The 17,559-nt window shown below is 50.1% G+C and overlaps 2 long non-coding RNA genes across 2 annotated transcripts; one reads left to right on the top strand and one right to left on the bottom strand.

Moving 5' to 3' along the window:
* Positions 1 to 1,217: 1,217 nt before the first annotated feature.
* Positions 1,218 to 3,134, bottom strand: LOC112673419 (uncharacterized). Its single transcript, XR_003144789.2, has 2 exons — positions 2,535 to 3,134; positions 1,218 to 1,699 (listed from the first exon to the last, which is right to left on the bottom strand). It is a non-coding gene; the product is annotated as an uncharacterized LOC112673419 (long non-coding RNA).
* Positions 3,135 to 4,691: 1,557 nt separating this feature from the next.
* On the top strand, positions 4,692 to 12,991 carry LOC112674159 (uncharacterized). The gene is made up of 3 exons (XR_003145272.3): positions 4,692 to 5,139; positions 6,420 to 6,617; positions 9,904 to 12,991. It is a non-coding gene; the product is annotated as an uncharacterized LOC112674159 (long non-coding RNA).
* Positions 12,992 to 17,559: the final 4,568 nt, after the last annotated feature.

The raw sequence follows: 17,559 nt of genomic DNA on the forward strand, positions 1-17,559 counted from the left end.
CAAAAGACTAGACTCCATGAGGTAGACACAATTATGGTATCCAGTTCACAGATGAGAAGACCAAGTGTCTCAGGCTTCTCAACATTTCCATCAAAATGCTCCTGATCACTCACAAAGAGGAACATAGAGGCTGGGACCTGGAGGTTTCCCAAACCCGCCTACTCCAAAAAGCAGCCCTGCTCTGAAGTTCCAGGTTTTTTTTTTTTTTTTTTTTTTTTTTTTTTTTTTTGAGTTTTACACTGTGTAATAGTTTCTTTTAATATAAAAATGTTTCTGGTTGTCTATCAGTGAAATCCCACAAACTTTCTTTCAAAAGAACTTCCAAAGCAATTATCTTTCCCAGAGGATGTTCCTCGTCTCTTCTGAGCTTTTCTTTTCTTTTCTTTTTTTTCCTTAGATTTTATTTATTTATTCCTGAGAGACACAGAAAGAGAAGCAGAGACGCAGGCAGAGGGAGAAGCAGGCTCCATGCAGGGAGCCCGATGTGGGACTCGATCCCAGGAGCCCGGGATCATGACCTAAGCTGAAGGCAGACGCTCAACCACTGAGTCACTCAGGTGCCCCCTGTTCTGGGCTTTTCTGGCTCCTTCACTCACTGACTGTACCTGGAGGCTGAACGTGCTCCAGTTTAGGAAGCTCGGCTGGAGAGCAGTGCTTGTAAACCAGTGGCTTTTGGGCTCTTTTGTTTGGTTTGGCTTATATAGTATGTTTAAGTTTTCACCAAAATAAATAGATAATCCAGATTACCAGGTTCTCCTGAAAGATAGTCCTAAAACAGCCATCATGTGGCCCCGAGTAGTGGCAGCCCCTTCTAGCCGGGCGTCGGATCTGCAGTGTGCCACAGTCCCCACCACTCCCTAATGTCTTATACCTCAACCGAGTCACTGGTTTACACTTTCATTTAGACCTCTGGCAGCACCCTGGAGGCATTGAGGATGTGTTCTTGTCTTGTAATTACTGGTATTAGGGGTGCAAGGTGCTGATCCCCCCCAGGAAGGCAGAGAGGGCCACAAGAGAAAGAAAGTGAAGTCCATTCACAAAGAGCCTTGCAGAAGCATGTCAACACAGAGGAAAACAACCCAAATGATGCTCAATGAAGCCTTTTTTTATTTTCCACTCTACCTCTGATGCTGCTTGAAGTGTTGGATGGGAGAAGCTCATTTCCTTTGGTTGGGGGGGGCGGGGAATTAAGAAAGAAAGAAAGAAAACCAGAATGCTAAAGAAAAAGGCAGTGTTTAATAAAACACGGAGGAATGACGCAATGGTGCTCGGAACCCTCGGGGTGGAGCTGTTAATTGCTTCCTTCCCCGGGATGCTGGTTAGCCCTTCTCTGGTGGACTTGGATGTGTTTGTCAAAGAAAGTATCAACCCCCCATAACTCTCCGAAATGATACAATACATCACTTGAAAGTAAGCTAGGATCAACACGTTGTTAACTGTTTGATCTCACAAGTCAGAATTAATGATAGGTATTTTGCACAAAGAGAAAAAAATGAATGTTAAAAGCCTATTTATGTTAACTAAAGACATCCCTGCAGCATCAGGGTTGAGTTGGAGGCGATTTCCTGCGGCACAGCTGTTCCACGTTTGTTAGTCTGCGGGTGGGTGGCAGCAACCGGTAATCAGAGCCAGATTGAGGGTGCAGAAGCTGAAATGATGGGGGGACAGGAATCTTCAAATAGAAAATCCCAGTGACCGCCTGGAAAAAAAGGGGGATCCCGCATTAGAATTCAGTATGAACGCCTTCAGAACTTTGAGGAGAGTAGAGGGTCAGTTTCTTTACCTAAAAAATGGACTTCATTTACCCGTTCTGAAAAATACTTAGAGCTTGGGCTGTGCATGGGGATCCAGTGGGGGGGGGGGGGGGGCAGACCAGGTCCTTATTCTCGTGGACCTCACAGTCTGGACAAAGGCACTTTAACCAATAAGGAAAGAAACAGATTAACAAGAAAACTCCAAGTCATGATGAATTGAATACGATGTGCCCCAAAGGGACCGAGATGAGCGGTCAGGGAAGGCCTCTCTGAAGAGGTGCCACTGGAGTTGAGCCCTGAATGAAGTGAAGATAGGGTGAGCGAGGCAAACACTCTAGAACAGAACATTCTAGCAGAAGCTGAAGGCCGTGCAAAGGCCAGGAGACAGGAATAGGCATCGGGGTGTTAAAGCTGCTGCGGAGTGGCTCATGTGCTGGAACTAAGGGAGGGGGGCAGATGGAGAAGCCGGGACGACAGTGTGAGGCTGTGGAGGCAGAGTCTAGCTGCTGTTCTGAGTATGAAGGCCCCATTCAAAGAGTTTGGGTAGGAGAGTAATAAGATATGATTTTCATTTTAAAAATTTCCATGGCTCTGGGTAGAGAATGGGTGGCTGGGATCAGGAGGAGCAATGTAATCAGGGGGATCGGTGTGGGTATGGGTGTTGTCCAGGCCGGGAGGAGGAGGAGGTGGAGGACTGCGAGAGCTGAGCCAGGCAGCCCAGGGCCAGCAGCCGCTGAGCCAGGCTGGAACTCCGGGGAAGGAGGCGCCGGCAGCACTTACCTCCAGAGCAATGTTTAAGATGGTGGAGAGCAACTGCCAAAAATCTGACGAGTCAAAACGAACAAAGACACCATCAGTATTGCTGATTTTTGCTTCTGCTTTAGGTTCCGGGCAGGACAGGTTGGCAGAGCCCTGTGACCGATCTTGTCTTTAAAGTTTTGATATTTTTGTTCATCATGGATTTTTTTTTAACATTCATTACTTTTTTTTTTAAGATTTTATTTATTATTTCATGAGAGAGGCAGAGACACAGGCAGAGGGAGAAGCAGGCATCCTGTAGGGAGCCCTATGCAGGACTAGATTCCAGGACCCGAGATCACATCCTGAGCCAAAGGCAGACGCTCAACTACTGAGCCACCCAGGTGCCTGATTTTCTTTTTTTTTTTTAAGTACTGTATCAAAACATTGTTTATCTGGATGACTGTAGGTTTGGTGCGTTCACAGTCCGAGGACCTAAGTGCACTCCTGCAACTAAGCAGTCGACAAATGTTGAGTGATCGCTGTCCTTACTGTGGCTCCTGGGCGAGTGTGCAAGATCTCACCTGGCTGGCAGGAGACGCAGGTGCACCAGGGCTTCTGGAAGCTTCTTATCCCCCACCCCACCCCACCCCCAGCTTATGACCGAGGTGGAAAGGAGCAAAGCGTCTGGAGCTGTGTAAGGCGCCCCCCACCCCCACCCCCCGCCTCCCCAGAGCTCGGGAGGAGGGAACCTGCCAGGCTGCTGGACCTGTGCTGGCCGCCCACGACTCTTCACCTGGGGCGCTCCTCAGTTATTCGGATGCTCAGGCCTCATCCCAGACCAATAGGTGAGAAGCCCGGGATCCGGCCCCAGGCCCCCCGAGGAGTCCCGACTTCCGACCAGATCCAGAAGGTGAGTCTGCGCAGTCCGGCCTTCGTGTGTGTGCGAGGGGCATGTCTGTGGACCTCCACTCTTCGACTTCCATTGCAGAAGGATTCAAGGGGGGTCCTCGGGGTACCAGGGCCTGCCCAGGCTCGGTGCGGGGAGCCGCAGCCAGGAGGACAGACAGACGCGACGGGGCGGCCCCTGGGGATGCTGCCCACCTGCCCACCTGCCCGCCTCTCCCGGGCTCAGCCCAAACTGTGCAGAGCGAGCCTCTGATTGGACCAGTGAGGGTCACATGATTCCCCCCGAGCCAATCAGCTGCGGCCACCCAGGCACCCTTGCGGCACAAACATGGCTGCGCGGGGGGCGGGAGAGGCCCTGCTGGGTGGACCTTCTCCGAAGACAGCGACGGGGCTTTGGGGAGGGGGGCTGCTCCCGGCCTCTGCTCTTACAGCGGCGGTCGCTGCTCTCCGGGAGCTGGAGGCTGGGCTTCAGGAAAGGCTGGGGCATTTAGGGAAAGCCATTTCTGAGAGGTGAAGGGGAAGCTGAGGCAGCTCTGGGCGGCAGCACGCCCAGAGGGTCGCCTCCTGGACCAGCGAGGCCCTTCTCCTGCTCCTTGCTCCTGGGACCGCGGGCGCCTCGCCCGGAGCACCGGCGATTTCCCCGGACTCGGCGGGTGTGCGGTGCCTGTCCCACAGAGGAGGCCTTTCTGGAGAGTCTCGGGGGCTCGAGAGGGCTTCGCGGCCGGCGGGTCCCCCGGACGGTCCCCGGGTGCTGAGGCCGGACGGTCCCCGGGCGCTGAGCCCCAGAAGGGGCCTGGATGCTGAGGCTAGAAGGCCCCCGGGTGCTGAGTCCCGACGGCCCCCAGATGCTGAGGCCGGACGGTCCCTAGAACTGAGCCCGGAGGGTCCCCGGGAGCTGAGCCCCGACGGTCCCCAGACGGTGAGCCCCAGAAGGCCCCTGGATGCTGAGCCCCGACGGTCCCCGGATGCTGAGCCCCAGAAGTTCCCCGGGTGCTGAGCCCTAGAAGGCCCCCCGGGTGCTGAGCCTGGATGGTCACCGGGTGCTGAGCCCGGATGGTCCCCGGATGCTGAGCCTGATGGTCACCGGGTGCTGAGTGCCAGACGGGCCCAGGTGCTGAGCCCCAAGGTCCCCGATTCTGAGCCCCGACGGTCCCCGGATGCTGAGCCTGATGGTCACCAGGTGCTGAGTCTGGACGGTCCCCGGATCCTGAGCCCAATGGTCACCAGGTGCTGAGCCCCAGAAGGCCCCCGGGTGCTGAGCCCCAGAAGGCCCCTGGGTGCTGAGCCTGGACGGTCCCCGGATCCTGAGCCCAATGGTCACCAGGTGCTGAGCCCCAGAAGGCCCCTGGGTGCTGAGCTGCAGCGGGGGGGTTGGGGGGACAGTGTCCCACCTCTGCATCCCCAGGGGCAGGGCAGTGGGGGGAGCTCTGCACCAAGGCACGGTGCCCAGCAGCCAGCTCGTCTGTCTCCAGTGCTCCAAACCAAGGCTGATATCCAGGATAGGTTTGAATTGATCCGTCCTGTCTTGAGTTCATAATAATGTCGTTTTCTATTGCAAGGGATTGTCACCTGCATGAGTTTATGTCGGTGTTTTGCAGAGGCTATTCTGGACGCGCCTGGTTGCGCGCACACCTGATGGTTTGAAGTAACACACGGAGACCACTCTTTTTCTTTTACCTATATGCTGTGAACTGTATGGGAAAGAACCTAGCAAGCACAACAAAGTCGTGACTTAGAGGTGATTGCTGAGCTTGAGAGGAAAATGGGTATTTAAATGAAAAAAGAGAAGGAGGTAGAGTGGTTCTATAAAGTGTCAAATAATGATATGGTTATTTTATGGGGACGAGTAGAAATCGGAAAGGCAAGCGAGGAGAGTTTGGGGCACACTTGTTCAGTTGATGGTCACAAGTTCTGGAGAATCCGTTGGACGTGTGCTATTGTGCAGGTGACAAAGGAGGAGACAGAGGGAGGGCAGTGACAAATATGATCTCAACCACACTTACGGTGATGAAGAGCCAGGACCAGAATGCTGGTTTTTTTAAACTCTTGGTTCAAAAGTCTTGTCACCTCCACTAAACTGAGAAGTCATCTTCATCTGTCACCCTAAAACGTGGATTTTTACAAACTCATCCCAATGCAGTGTTTCTCAATACTTCTCTCTAGAAGCAAACACAAAATCCTGTAAAGTGTGGTGATTGTCACTCTGTTCCCATTTTTCCTTCTTTAGCAGTGTTTCTCAACCAGAGGTGATTTGGCTCCCAGAAAACATTTGGCAACGTCCAAAGACATTTTTGGTTGTCACGAATGAGGGTGGGGTGAGGTGGGCAAGCTGTGAGTACAGGCCAGAGAGGCTGCTGTACATCCTGCCGTGCACAGGACAGCCCACCCAGCAAAGGACTCAGCCCCAAACATCAATCGTGCCAATGTTAAGAAACAGCATTTTGAGAAACAAAATATAAAATAACCGTCTATAAAAATATGATCCATCTCACTTCACAAAATCAAATCTCAGACGGAAGGATTAGAAATATGTCCCTCTGTTGTATTCGTGAAGCTTGCCCAGAAATTAACTGGTGGGTTTTTTGTTTTGTTTTGTTTTATTTTTGGCTAAAAAATAGAAAAATATTCTACAAATGGCAGTCATAGAATAATACCTTTAATCAAGAGCTAACATTCATAGAGCCTTCATGTTGTGCCCGATGCTGGCCTGATGGCTTTGCAGGTAATCCTCAACCCACCTCATCAGGTAGGTGCAGGGGGTCTGGGGCACAGAGAGGTGAAGCCACCTGCAGGAGGCCACACAGCTCAGTGCTCTCCACTTCGCTGTTACTCAGAACAGCATGGAGCCTAAATTGTAAGATTGTATATTTCTATGGGACACACTTTAATGGTTTTCATTATTAAACGGGGGAAATGCCACACAAAGACTTTTATTTTTCCTGAGTTTGGTCTTGGTGAAGAAAGAGGACTCACTGCTGTTCCAGCTTATTCCCTTTATTGTGGTTATTTCACCTGCAGTTTCCCTTTTTGGCCTCAATTTCCTTTTCGTCCTCAAGTGCCATGTAAACTAGATCGGCGGGGTTCACGTAGAGGGCTTCTGTTCAGCCCAGGACATGTCGTCAGCTTCTCGGAGCGAGATTCTCAGGTTTGATGGCCTGAAGAAAGGAGTTCTAGAACCATGCAAGTCAAGCATCTGCCTCCAGGAAGCTGAATTCAGTGAGTCCTTGTTCCAGGCCGGGCATTGGGCAAACACCTCACGAGTGTGTCTCCACATCAGACCCAGCTCTTTGAGGGTACATATTGTTTGGTTTGGGTTTTCATTGAGGTGAAATTGGTATAACAAAATTCATCACTTTCACCGTTTTGAAGTGTGCAATTTGGTGTCTTTTCATGATTTTGTGAATCACCATTATCTCATTCCAGAACATTCTCATCACTCAAAAAAGAAGCCTCATACTCTTTAAGCAGTGGCTCCCTGTTTCCCCTCCCCCAGCCCCTAGCAACAGCCAATCCACTTATTGTCTCTAGGGATTTGCCAGTTCTGGACATTTCCTTCAATGGAATTATAAAATCTGTGGCCTTTTGTGTCTGGCTTCTTTCACTTAGCGTCATGTTTTCAAGGTTTATCCCTGTTGTAACAGGTGTCAATCCTTGCCACATTTTTAGGGCTGAATAATATTCCTTTGCATGAGTAGACCACAGTTTACTTACCCGTTCATCTGTTGATGGGTGTTTGGGTTGTTTTCATGGTTTGGTTATTGTGAACAATGCTGCTGTGACCGAACCTTCATAGACAAGTTTTTGTTTGAACACTTGCTTTCAGTTCTCTTGGGTGTATTGTTGAAGAGCAGAATTTCTGGGTCACCAGTAACTGTGTGGTAGGTATGGTGGCCAGCTGGCTCTAGAGAGGAGAAATCTGAGTCACAGTGTACATTTGTCCAAGGTCTCAGTAGTAAGCATTAGGGCTGGGAGTTGAACCCAGGCCACAAGGGCCTAACCTCTGGCCTCCCCTGCCCAGCATAAATGAGGCTTGGGAGAAACTATAGATGAATCACATGACACAAATCCTCCTCTATTTTAACTTTTATATTTTTCACTGTGATTTTATTTCCTTGTAAAAGTTCTGTGCTCATTACAACATCTCAAATGATTTTTAAGAGCAAATATATTTAAGAACATACACTTGATAGTCCACATGGTCTCACTTTTTAAAATAAATATTTTATTTAAATTCAATTTGCCAACGTATAGTGGAACACAGAGTACTCATCTCATCATGTGCGCTCCTTCATGCCCGTCACCCAGTTAACCCATCCCCCCTCCCCCCCTCCCCTTCTGTAACCCTTTGTCTGTTTCCCAAACTTATGTCTCTCATGGTTTGGCTCCCTCTCTAAGTTGCCCCACTCAGTTTTCCCTCCCCTTCCTTTATGGTCCCTTTCACTATTTCTTATATTCCACATATGAGTGAGACCATATGATCATTGTCTTTCTCCAACTGACTTATTTCACTCAGCATAATACCCTCCAGGTCCATCCACATCAATGTCAATGGTGGGTATTCATCCTTTCTGGTGGCTGAGTAATATTCCATCATATATATACACAGTGTCTTTATCTATTCATATGTCAAAGGACATCGTGGCTCCTTCCACAGTTTGGCTATTGTGGACAATGCTGCTATGAACATTGGGGTGCAGTTACCCCTTGTTTCACTACATCTGTATCTTTAGGATAAATATCCAGTAGTGCAATTGCTGGATCATAGGGTAGCTCTATTTTTAACTTCTGGAGGAACTTTCACACTGTTTCCAGAGTGGCTGCACCAGCTTGTATTCCCACCAGCAGTGCAAGAGGGTTCCCCTTTCTCCACATCCTCACCAACATTTGTTCTTTCCTGTCTTCTTAATTTTAGCCGTTCTCACCGGTGTAAAGTGGTATCTCATTGTGGTTTTGATTTATATTTCCCTGATGCCGATGATGAGCATTTTTTCATGTGTCTGTTGGCCATGTGTAGGTCTTCTTTGGAGAAATGTCCTGTTCATGTCTTTTGCCCATTTCTTGACTGGATTGTTTGTTTTTTGGGTGTTGAGCTGAATAAATTCTTTATAGATTTTGGATACTAGCCCTTTATCTGATATGTCATTTGCAAATATCTTCTCCCATTCTGTAGATTGTCTTTTAGTTTTGTTGACTGTTTCCCTTGCTGTGCAAGAGCTTTTAATCTTGATAAAGTCCCAATAGTTCATTTTTGCTTTTGTTTCCTTTGCCTTCATAGATGTGTCTTGCAAGAAGTTGCTGTGGCCAAGGTAAAAAAGGTTGTTGCCTGTATTCTCCTCTAGGATTTTGATGGATTCTTGTCTCTCATTTAGGTCTTTCATCCATTTTGAGTCTGTTTTTGTGTGTGGTTTGAGGAAATGGTCCAGTTTCATTCTTCTGCATGGGGTGTCCAATTTTCCCAACACCATTTGCTGAAGAGACTGTCTTTTTTTACACTGGATATTCTTTCCAAGCAGCTCTCATGTTTGAGCTTCTTTCTATCATCAATAAATGCTGTACAGCACGATGTGCCCACAGAGCAACGCTCAGGTCTAATCATTTTAACCTTTGGGAAGGAAGGACTGATTCTCAGCAGCCAAGGGCTGTGCCATTCCCATAAACATGAGAAGGGGGACCCTCGGGGCCTGAGCCAAGTCATCCAGGGAAGCTCTGTGCCCTTTGCAGCCCCTGAGGCCCAGCCACCAGCACTGGTGACCCTGTGCCAGTAGTACCACCTCCCACTTTAGGGCAATACCATCTGACCTACATTTCATTCTCAGGAGAATGGCCCCTTTTTCCCTCCCATTTTTTAGATGAGGAGACAGAGCCTCAGGCAGGTGAACTGCCTTGCTGAGTCACAAGGAGGGGGCTGATCTGGGAGTCGGACCCAGCTCTTCCTGACCTGGAAGCCAGAGACGCATATTTCATATATACTCTCTGCCTTTATATGCCTTAGCATATTTGACTCACAGCAGTCCCAAGTGTAGATACTTTCATTACCCTTGTTTTGTAGCCAGGGAAACGGAGGCTCAGAGACAGGGAGTGATTTAACTGAGATCACTTGGTTAAAGATAGAGGCGGGCTTGAACTCTGATGCCAGATCTGAATCTCTTTTTATTATGAGAAAGTGTTTTCTTGCAATTCAGGTGTTCATGAAATGCCTCTTTGGCTTTCCATCACAGTGTTAAAAGCTTCTAGGTTTCCACCTTGATTAGCCGGGTGGGCTTTGGTGTCATACAGACAGGGCTTGGTTTCAAATGCCAGCTCTGGCAAGTTGCTTAATGAGAAGTCAAACTAAAGAAATTAAAGCATGTGTGTTCCATGGAGAAATGACAAAGAAATAGCCAACTTGTCCAAGGAGCTTATTTGGTGCCAAAATCCAGGCAAAGCCCTTTCTCTGTATTAATTAATGTAATTCTCACAACAATCTTTTGATCTAGGTACTGTCATTATTCCTATTTCATAGATGTGGAAGCTGAGGCCCAGAGAGGTCAAGTGACTTGCCTGAGGTCACCCAGCTCCCAACTGCCAAGGCTGGAATTTGCAATCCAAGCAACTTGGCTGCAGAGCCTGTGTTCTCAGCCACCATCGCTTAAAATCATGCTGTGAAACTACATCCACCGGCACGGAAAGCTCCATGAGTTCAGCTTGAAAAGTAGGTCACAAATCAGCACGGATGGGCCTGTTTATTTTAAATTTACGTGTAACACTATGTTTTCTGAGTGCTGACTATATGCTGGGTGCTGAGGCTGGCACAGGGAGCGTGTTGTTTAGCTTAATCTCCAAACAGCCCTTAGAGGAAGGCACCACTCTGGACGTACTCAGAGGCAGAACTGAAGACTCAGAGGGGTTCAGTCACTCAGCTGTGGTCACACAGCCCTGCGAGTAGAAGCCAGGATTCAGAGCCAGACACTCAGGCCTGCAGAATCCCCCCACAAGGATGCACTCACTGCCTGCTGGCAGGAGCTCTGAGCTCCTTCTCTGTGAGCCCGTGACTGGCGGCTGTGATCTGTGGGTACCCGGCATGGCCCTGCATCACCCTCACTTTGCAAGATGCTTTTCAAAATGTTTAACAGCACACAGTTGGAGGATGGTGCTGCCTGCCCTCATGTGCAGATGCTGCTTCCTTAGACGAGGAACTGAAGGGGGGCCCTGGGGTAATGGGGGGCCCTCAAGGGGCTCAAAGCAATGCATTTTGCCAACTTGCAGCTTTTTGCCGCAGCCCCGTTGAACACGGGCCCTGTTCTTTTCCCTCAAGAGCCGGCTGGGTGCCAGGGCTTCCTGCATCTTCCCAGGAGCCGCCTCCAAGCCGGAACTCCAAAGCCCCTCCGCATGCAGAGCTAGAAGACAGAATCTGGAAGACGTTGGGAACACGAACAGCTTTGGAGAAGTGGCAGAGGGGACACGGAGTGGGGACCGGCTCAGATACCCACCCCTGCATGTGCAGGCCAGATGCAGGATGGGAAGCAGGAACCACATCAAAGTGGCAGGCACCCAGGCTGGAGTGGGAGGGGTCCAAGGAAGTGTACAGCATGGTGATAAAAACCCAAGCCCTCATGGCCACCACCATCTGCAGGCACAGAGCGGGGGCCAGCCCTGATCAGGGCGACACCGAGAATTTGGGCTCCTTACATCTTGGAGCTGAGAACGTGGGCTGGTGTGCCAGCAGGGCCATGGCAGGGTTGCAGCTGCACCATTGCCAGCAAACGGGTGGGGCTGGGCCCAGCAGAGTTTCAGAGCCTGGGCTGTAGACCCAGATGGGTGGGAATCCCAGCCTGATCGGTTGCTGGGATTATAACTTTACAACAGTTATTTAGCCTCTCAGGGCCTCGGTTTTCCAATCTATAAAATGGGCATGGGCAGCCCGGGTGGCTAAGCGGTTTGGCACCGCCTTCAGCCCAAGGTGTGATCCTGGAGACCTGGGATTGAGTCCCATGTCAGGCTCCCTACATGGAGCCTGCTTCTCCCTCTCCCTGTGTCTCTGCCTCTTTCTCTCTCTGTGCCACATGAATAAATAAATAAAATAAAATGGGCATAATACCTAAACTACAGCATGGAGTCGCGGTGGAGAGGATCAGATGTGTTTAGCACAACATGAGGCACACGTAGGGAGTGCTCTGGGAGTCAGCGCCCCCAGGGAGCAGCCCCCAGCTGCGGTAAACACCCCAGGATCCACATGGCTCTGGAGTGCATGCTCCACACTGTCACCTGGGTGTGTCACTGTCACCCCAGCAAGATAGAGGCCTGGCAGCCTGCCGCTAGCTATAAGCTGTCCCTGTGCTGGCCGCCTCCCCTCCGTGCCTGGTGTCCCCGCTCCTGGGCCTCCCACGCACCCTGCTTGCCTCATGTGGTCACTGTCATCACCGTCTCAGGGTGGGCCCTGGGAGGAACTAAGTGCACGGCATGGACCACAGCTAACATCACCCACCGTCCGTGCTGTGAGTCCGACCTCGATTCAAACCCTGTGCTGCCACTTGCACGCTGAGACCCAGGATGAGCCAAGCAGGGTCTCTGAGCCGCCACTGCGCATCTTTAAAATGCAGACGAGAATGGCAGCCGCCCTCGGGGTTCGTTTCAAGACTTGGTATTTTCCCTAGGCGTGGACCCTGGCACATTGTCACTGCTCAACAAGCATGAGCTGTTACTACCGTAGTCAGGTAGACGTGGGGCGGCACTCCGGGTGAGAGAGCGAGGTAGTCCCAAGGTCCTTTGTCTGGTTTCAGGCTCTGCTGTCGCCGTCTTGAAATCCATAGGACTTTTGAGCAAAGCATTCTGTTTTGTCCATTGGACCCTGCTGGTTGGGCAGCCATCCCTGGGAGACCTCGTTGGCCTCGGTTTCCTCATCTGTCAGGCGGGGGTGACAGCAGAGTGAACTCTACCCCGCAGCAGTGACGTGGGACAGAAGTGTGGGTATTTCAAAGGGCATTGCTAATAACAGACGAATAACCCAATTAAAACACTGGCAAAGGAGCTGAAAAGACATTTTTCCAAAGAAGATGTATAAATGGCCAAAAGGCCAAAAAGCACATGAAAAGATGCTCCACGTCACTAGTGTACAGGGAAATGCAAGTCAAAACCACAGGGAGATGGCTTCACACCCATGGCAATGGCTGGGATCCAAGACTAAAGCAGGTGCTGATGAGGATGTGGAGCAACCAGGACTTTTCCGGGCGGCCAGTGGGAATGGCTCATGGTGTGGCCACCTGGCGGTTCCTCAAGAGTTAAAATATAGAGTTATTATGACCCAGAGATTCCATCCAGGGCACAGCCAAGAGAAACGAAAACATGTCCACATAAGAACTAGTACGTGGGTATTTACGGCAGCATCATTCACAGCAGCCCAAAGTGGAAACCCCATTACCCACCAACTGACGAGTAGGTGGACTGTGGTCTCTCCTACAAGGGAACATTATTCAGCCATAAAAAGGAGGGAAGTGGTGGCACTCTGCTGCAACGCGGATGAGCCTTGAAAACGTGATATGGAGACGCCTGGGTGGCTCAGCGGTTGAGCATCTGCCTTCAGCTCAGGTCTCTACCTCTCTCTGTGTGTCTCTCATGAATAAATAAATAAAATCTTTAAAAAAAAAAGAAAAGAAAAGAAAACGTGATGTGTGGTGAACGAAGCCAGGCGTGGGCCACATCCTGTCTGATTGCACTTGTGAGAAACGTCCAGAAGAGAGGACGCTCTCTTCCCTCTCAGACACTGAGAGCAGATTAGTGGTTGCCAGGGGCTGGGGGTAGGGGAGGGACTGAGGAGTGCTGGCTGACCAGCCTGAGGTTTCTCTCGGGGTGAGGAAAACGTGCAGATTCGCTGCCACGGATGCACAACTTCTAACACCTGAAACACTGACCTGTGTTCCTCAAGCGGCTGATTGTATGAATGGTATATTCGGGTACATTTTTGCAAATTCCAGAGTGCTTTAGGCTGTTAGGATGATCCCAGCACAGTGCTCCTGCTTGAACGCATGTGCACGGATACACACATCACACACATGCACACACACACACACGCAGGCTCGCGGTCCTGGCTGTGCATGTGCCAGACCTGCGCCACTCCCCTGCTGTATTCCTCGTGTTTATTCTTCATCTTTAGGGAAACACATCCACTGCCAAGTCCTCTAGGGAGAGGCCTCGAATAAATATACCATCCAGGGGGACTCCCTCCTTCCTGCTGCTTACTCCGTGCTGCATTCCGAAGCAGAAACAGAGGTCACAGAGTCCCTGGTGGGATGACATGTGATGTGGGCCCTCTGGACCCTCCTTTGCACTTCCTGACCTTGCCAGGAGGTGAAGAGCCCCCTCCCCTTGTTTCAGGCTGCAGATGACAGAGGGCTCAGGGCCGTGGTGCCCAACTGGGGGGCCCCCCCGAGAGCAGTCAGCATTCAAATAAAGTTATGGTGACTCCTGTGGGGTTGTCTTCTCTCCTCCTCTCTCTCTCCTTCCCTCCTTTCACCTTCTCTCTCCCGACATTGCTTGTGTGTGTGTCTGTCTCTGACCCTCCGATTCTCTCACTGTCTCTCCCCATTTCTCCCCTGATTCTCATGTTTAGCGCCTCATAGCTGCAAGATGGCAGCTGAGCTTCCAGACATCACGCCCCTGTCCCAGGCAGGAAGACAAAGCAGAAGGAACAATAATCAATGCTTCAAAATATGTTTCCAGATAGTTGTTGACATTCAAGTTGGTGAATGCTTGAACCCTCCTTCTTTTACCTAAGCACCTCGGAATCAATCACCACCACTAAAAATAATTTTATATTTTGCCTGTGCAATATTGTCCTGTGCTCCATGCTCCAAACACAAACTAGGTTGTTCCCGGGCTTTTGTGAAATGGAAGTGGAGGACTGACAGGGCCATGGGGGCTCAGAGGCCCAGAGGCTGGAGGCACATAAGGGAGGGGGAGGGACTAGCTCAGCTTGGGGAGTCTGGGCAGCTGTGTGGGTTCTGGTCCCTCAGTCCTGGGGCCTCCCCGACACCTGCACTTAGCCCAGCCATACCGCATCTTCAAGTTCCTTGTTCATTGTTTCTCCCACTTCCCCCGATGATCCCCTCCCTCACCCCCACAGAACTGTGGGCTCGGCAGGCTGCGTCATTCTCCCCCTGGCGCCGTGAGCTTGAGTTCCTCCAGGACCAGGTGGGGGGTCGCTCCCATGCTGCACGGTCCTCAGACAAAGGAATGGCTGTAGGGGCCGCCGCAGTGCATCCAGAGAAGGGCCTGGCTGGGAAGAGCTCAATTAATCGGAAGTCTCGGCCCCAGAGGAGGTGGAGAGAATGAGCGAGTCTGATCACCCTTCTCCTTGACCGGCTGCTAGTGGAGTTTCAATTAATTGTGGTCTCACTTAGCTGAGGCTGGCCGAAGGTCTGCTCTTTCCCGTGCCTTCTGTCTCAGGTGGTGGCACCCTACAGCAGGTGCCTGGAAGAATGATAAAATGAGCCTAAAGATGGTGATAACACCCATAGTAACACCAGTCCTGCACACTTAGGATGTTCCACAAGCACATGGGGTTGTTTTTCTTTTTTTTTTTTAATATTTTTTTAAAGAATTTATTTATTTATTCACAGAGACCCAGAGAGAGAGAAAGAGGCAGAGACACAGGCAGAGGGAGAAGCAGGCTCCATGCAGGGAGCCCGAAGTGGGACTCGATCCCGGGTCTCCAGGATCAGGCCCTGGGCCGCAGGCGGTGCTAAACCGCTGAGCCACCAGGGCCTGTTTTTCTTTTTAATCTTCACAATAGCCCTATAAAGTAGATGTTACGATTATACCCATTTTGCAGAAAGGAAACCGAGGCTCAAGGAGGCCAGCAAGTGGGTGGAGTTGGGAGTGAACTGCAGGGGGTCCACCATCAAGGCACCCACCCGCCTCCTTCTTGCCTCCCCCAGCTCCTCCTCTGCTGCTACCCTTCCACCTGCCCTCTACCTGCTACCCTTCCACCTGCCTTGTACTTTGTGTAAGTTAATTTATGCTAAGGTGTGAGTGACTGCTCAGCTCCACTCATCATAGCAATATTTGCCTTTTTAAGTGCCAGTTCTTCCAAACGCGTGCTTAATCAGAATGTAGAGAAGCATCAACCAAATAAAAGGGGCCCCTCTCTTATGCCTGTCCCTATGGGGTGGGCTGGGGGTGCTGAGGAAGACCTGCCGCTCTCCACCCATCCACAGGCCCTATCACAGCAGAGGCGGTGAGAGCATCACCTCCAGCCCTGCCCTTGGCCGTGAGTAAGTCTTTCCCAGCTTTTTCACAGCGGCCGTTAATCTCCAGCCCTAACGACCAGACTGTTCCCCGCACTTCCAGGTCTTGTTTGGACTGGAGCAATTTTAAATGCTCTCTTATAATTACAGAGGTAGTGCAGGCGGGGGCTGCGCCGCCAGGAGGCCACTGGACTTGCACGTCTCGGCTGTAGCCGGCAATTTCAGTAATGATAGTCATGCATGCTGGTTATCTTTGGGGTTTCCAGAAATACAGGGACTTTTCCAGACACTCGTGAGTGTCTGTGATATGAGTGATTCGGTCTGCATCCTTCTCAGAGGCTGTGGAGGACTCACTCCCTGGATGAGCAGGGATGCCTTTTGTGACTGTTCAGGGAACACTGAGCTCAGAGGGGTCCAGAGAGTCTATGGGGGGAAAGATGTCCAGAAGCTAAAGCTGGAGAAGTATAGTTTCTCAGGATGGAGGGATCTCCTGGGATGCAGGCCTTTGAGTCTTAAAACCAAGAAAGTCCTGGGCACATCAGGAGGAGTTGTTCACCTTATTCCCAGTGAACTCAGGGAATCGAACATGTGTGTTCTCTTAAATTCCATCCAGAGCCTAGGCTAAAAAGGTAACAAATGTTTAAATAAAGGTATAAACCTGGGCAGCCCAGGTAGCTCAGCGGTTTAGCGCCGCCTCCAGCCCAGGACCTGATCCTGGCGACCCGGGATCGAGTCCCACATCAGGCTCCCTGCATGGAGCCTGCTTCTCCCTCTGCCTGTGCCTCTGCCTCTCTCTCGCTCTGTGTCTCTCATGAATAAATAAAATAAAATCTTAAAAAAAAAAAATAAAGGTATAAACCTAAAGAATAATAGGGATAAAAGGGGGAACAACTGCTGATGAAGGACATCCACAACGTTCTCGGAAATGGAAACCAAATGAATGAAGACAACCCACTGAGCCCAGCAGAAAAGCTGCCCTCTGAGAAGCATGGGGTGGCAGAAGGCAGGCAACGACAAGAGGCCCAGCAAATTAGGCTCTGGATCTAGCCCTTCTCTGGAAGGAGATGGGAGGTCTACACTGCAGAGAGACGAAATTCAGGACTCGCCATAGCCAGGGATGTCACCAGGGAGAAGACAGGGCGACTGTGTTGTGAAAACGGGAGACTTAAGTGCAAGACAGTGTGGAGAAGAGGGAGGCCTTCCCCTTCACCTGCCACAGGGACTGCCTCCTCATCAGAACCAGAAATCAAAGCACACACACAGAAAACAATGCAACATGGAGGAAACAAAGACAATGCAGAGAGAAGAAACTCACTTGAGAAGAAAACCAAAAAGCACAGTTAATATCCTCACAGAGATAAAAGACTGAATTTGTACAAGAAAGAAATGTGATTTTTTTTTCTTAAAAGAACTTTTGGAGAAGCAAGAATGTCCTTTTGTAAAATTGTAATGAGAGAGTCAATACAATCATTGAGAGATAAAAGTAAAAAAATATCCCTACACGTGGCGTAAAAACCTGGAGATGGAAAAGTAGAAGTCAGAGGCTCCATGGTGGGACCTGGCTCACAGCTAGCAAAAGTTCTAGAAAGAGACGATAGGATGGAGGGAGAAATTATCATAGCATTAACAATTCTTGGAAAACTGGAGATAAAAAGGACACGCCAAGTTTTCCCAGACAAAGAGGGGAAAGTTCATATACAAATGAACAGGAATCAGAATAGCCCCAAACTTCTTAGCAGCAATCCTGGAAATGTTGCAACTCTGAAGAGCACGAGCCAAGCCTTACTAGGCCTTCAAAAGTCTGGAGGAAAATTATTCTCAAATGAGACATTTAATACTGGGCTAAATAATCAAAGTGTGTGATAGAATGATGTTTTTATATATTAGAAATTTCAAGAAGTTGCCTCCCATGTATCTCATCCCAGCAGCTCCTGGAG

Source organism: Canis lupus, chromosome 24 (assembly GCF_003254725.2).
Source record: "Canis lupus dingo isolate Sandy chromosome 24, ASM325472v2, whole genome shotgun sequence".
In the NCBI taxonomy this organism is placed as follows: domain Eukaryota; kingdom Metazoa; phylum Chordata; class Mammalia; order Carnivora; family Canidae; genus Canis; species Canis lupus.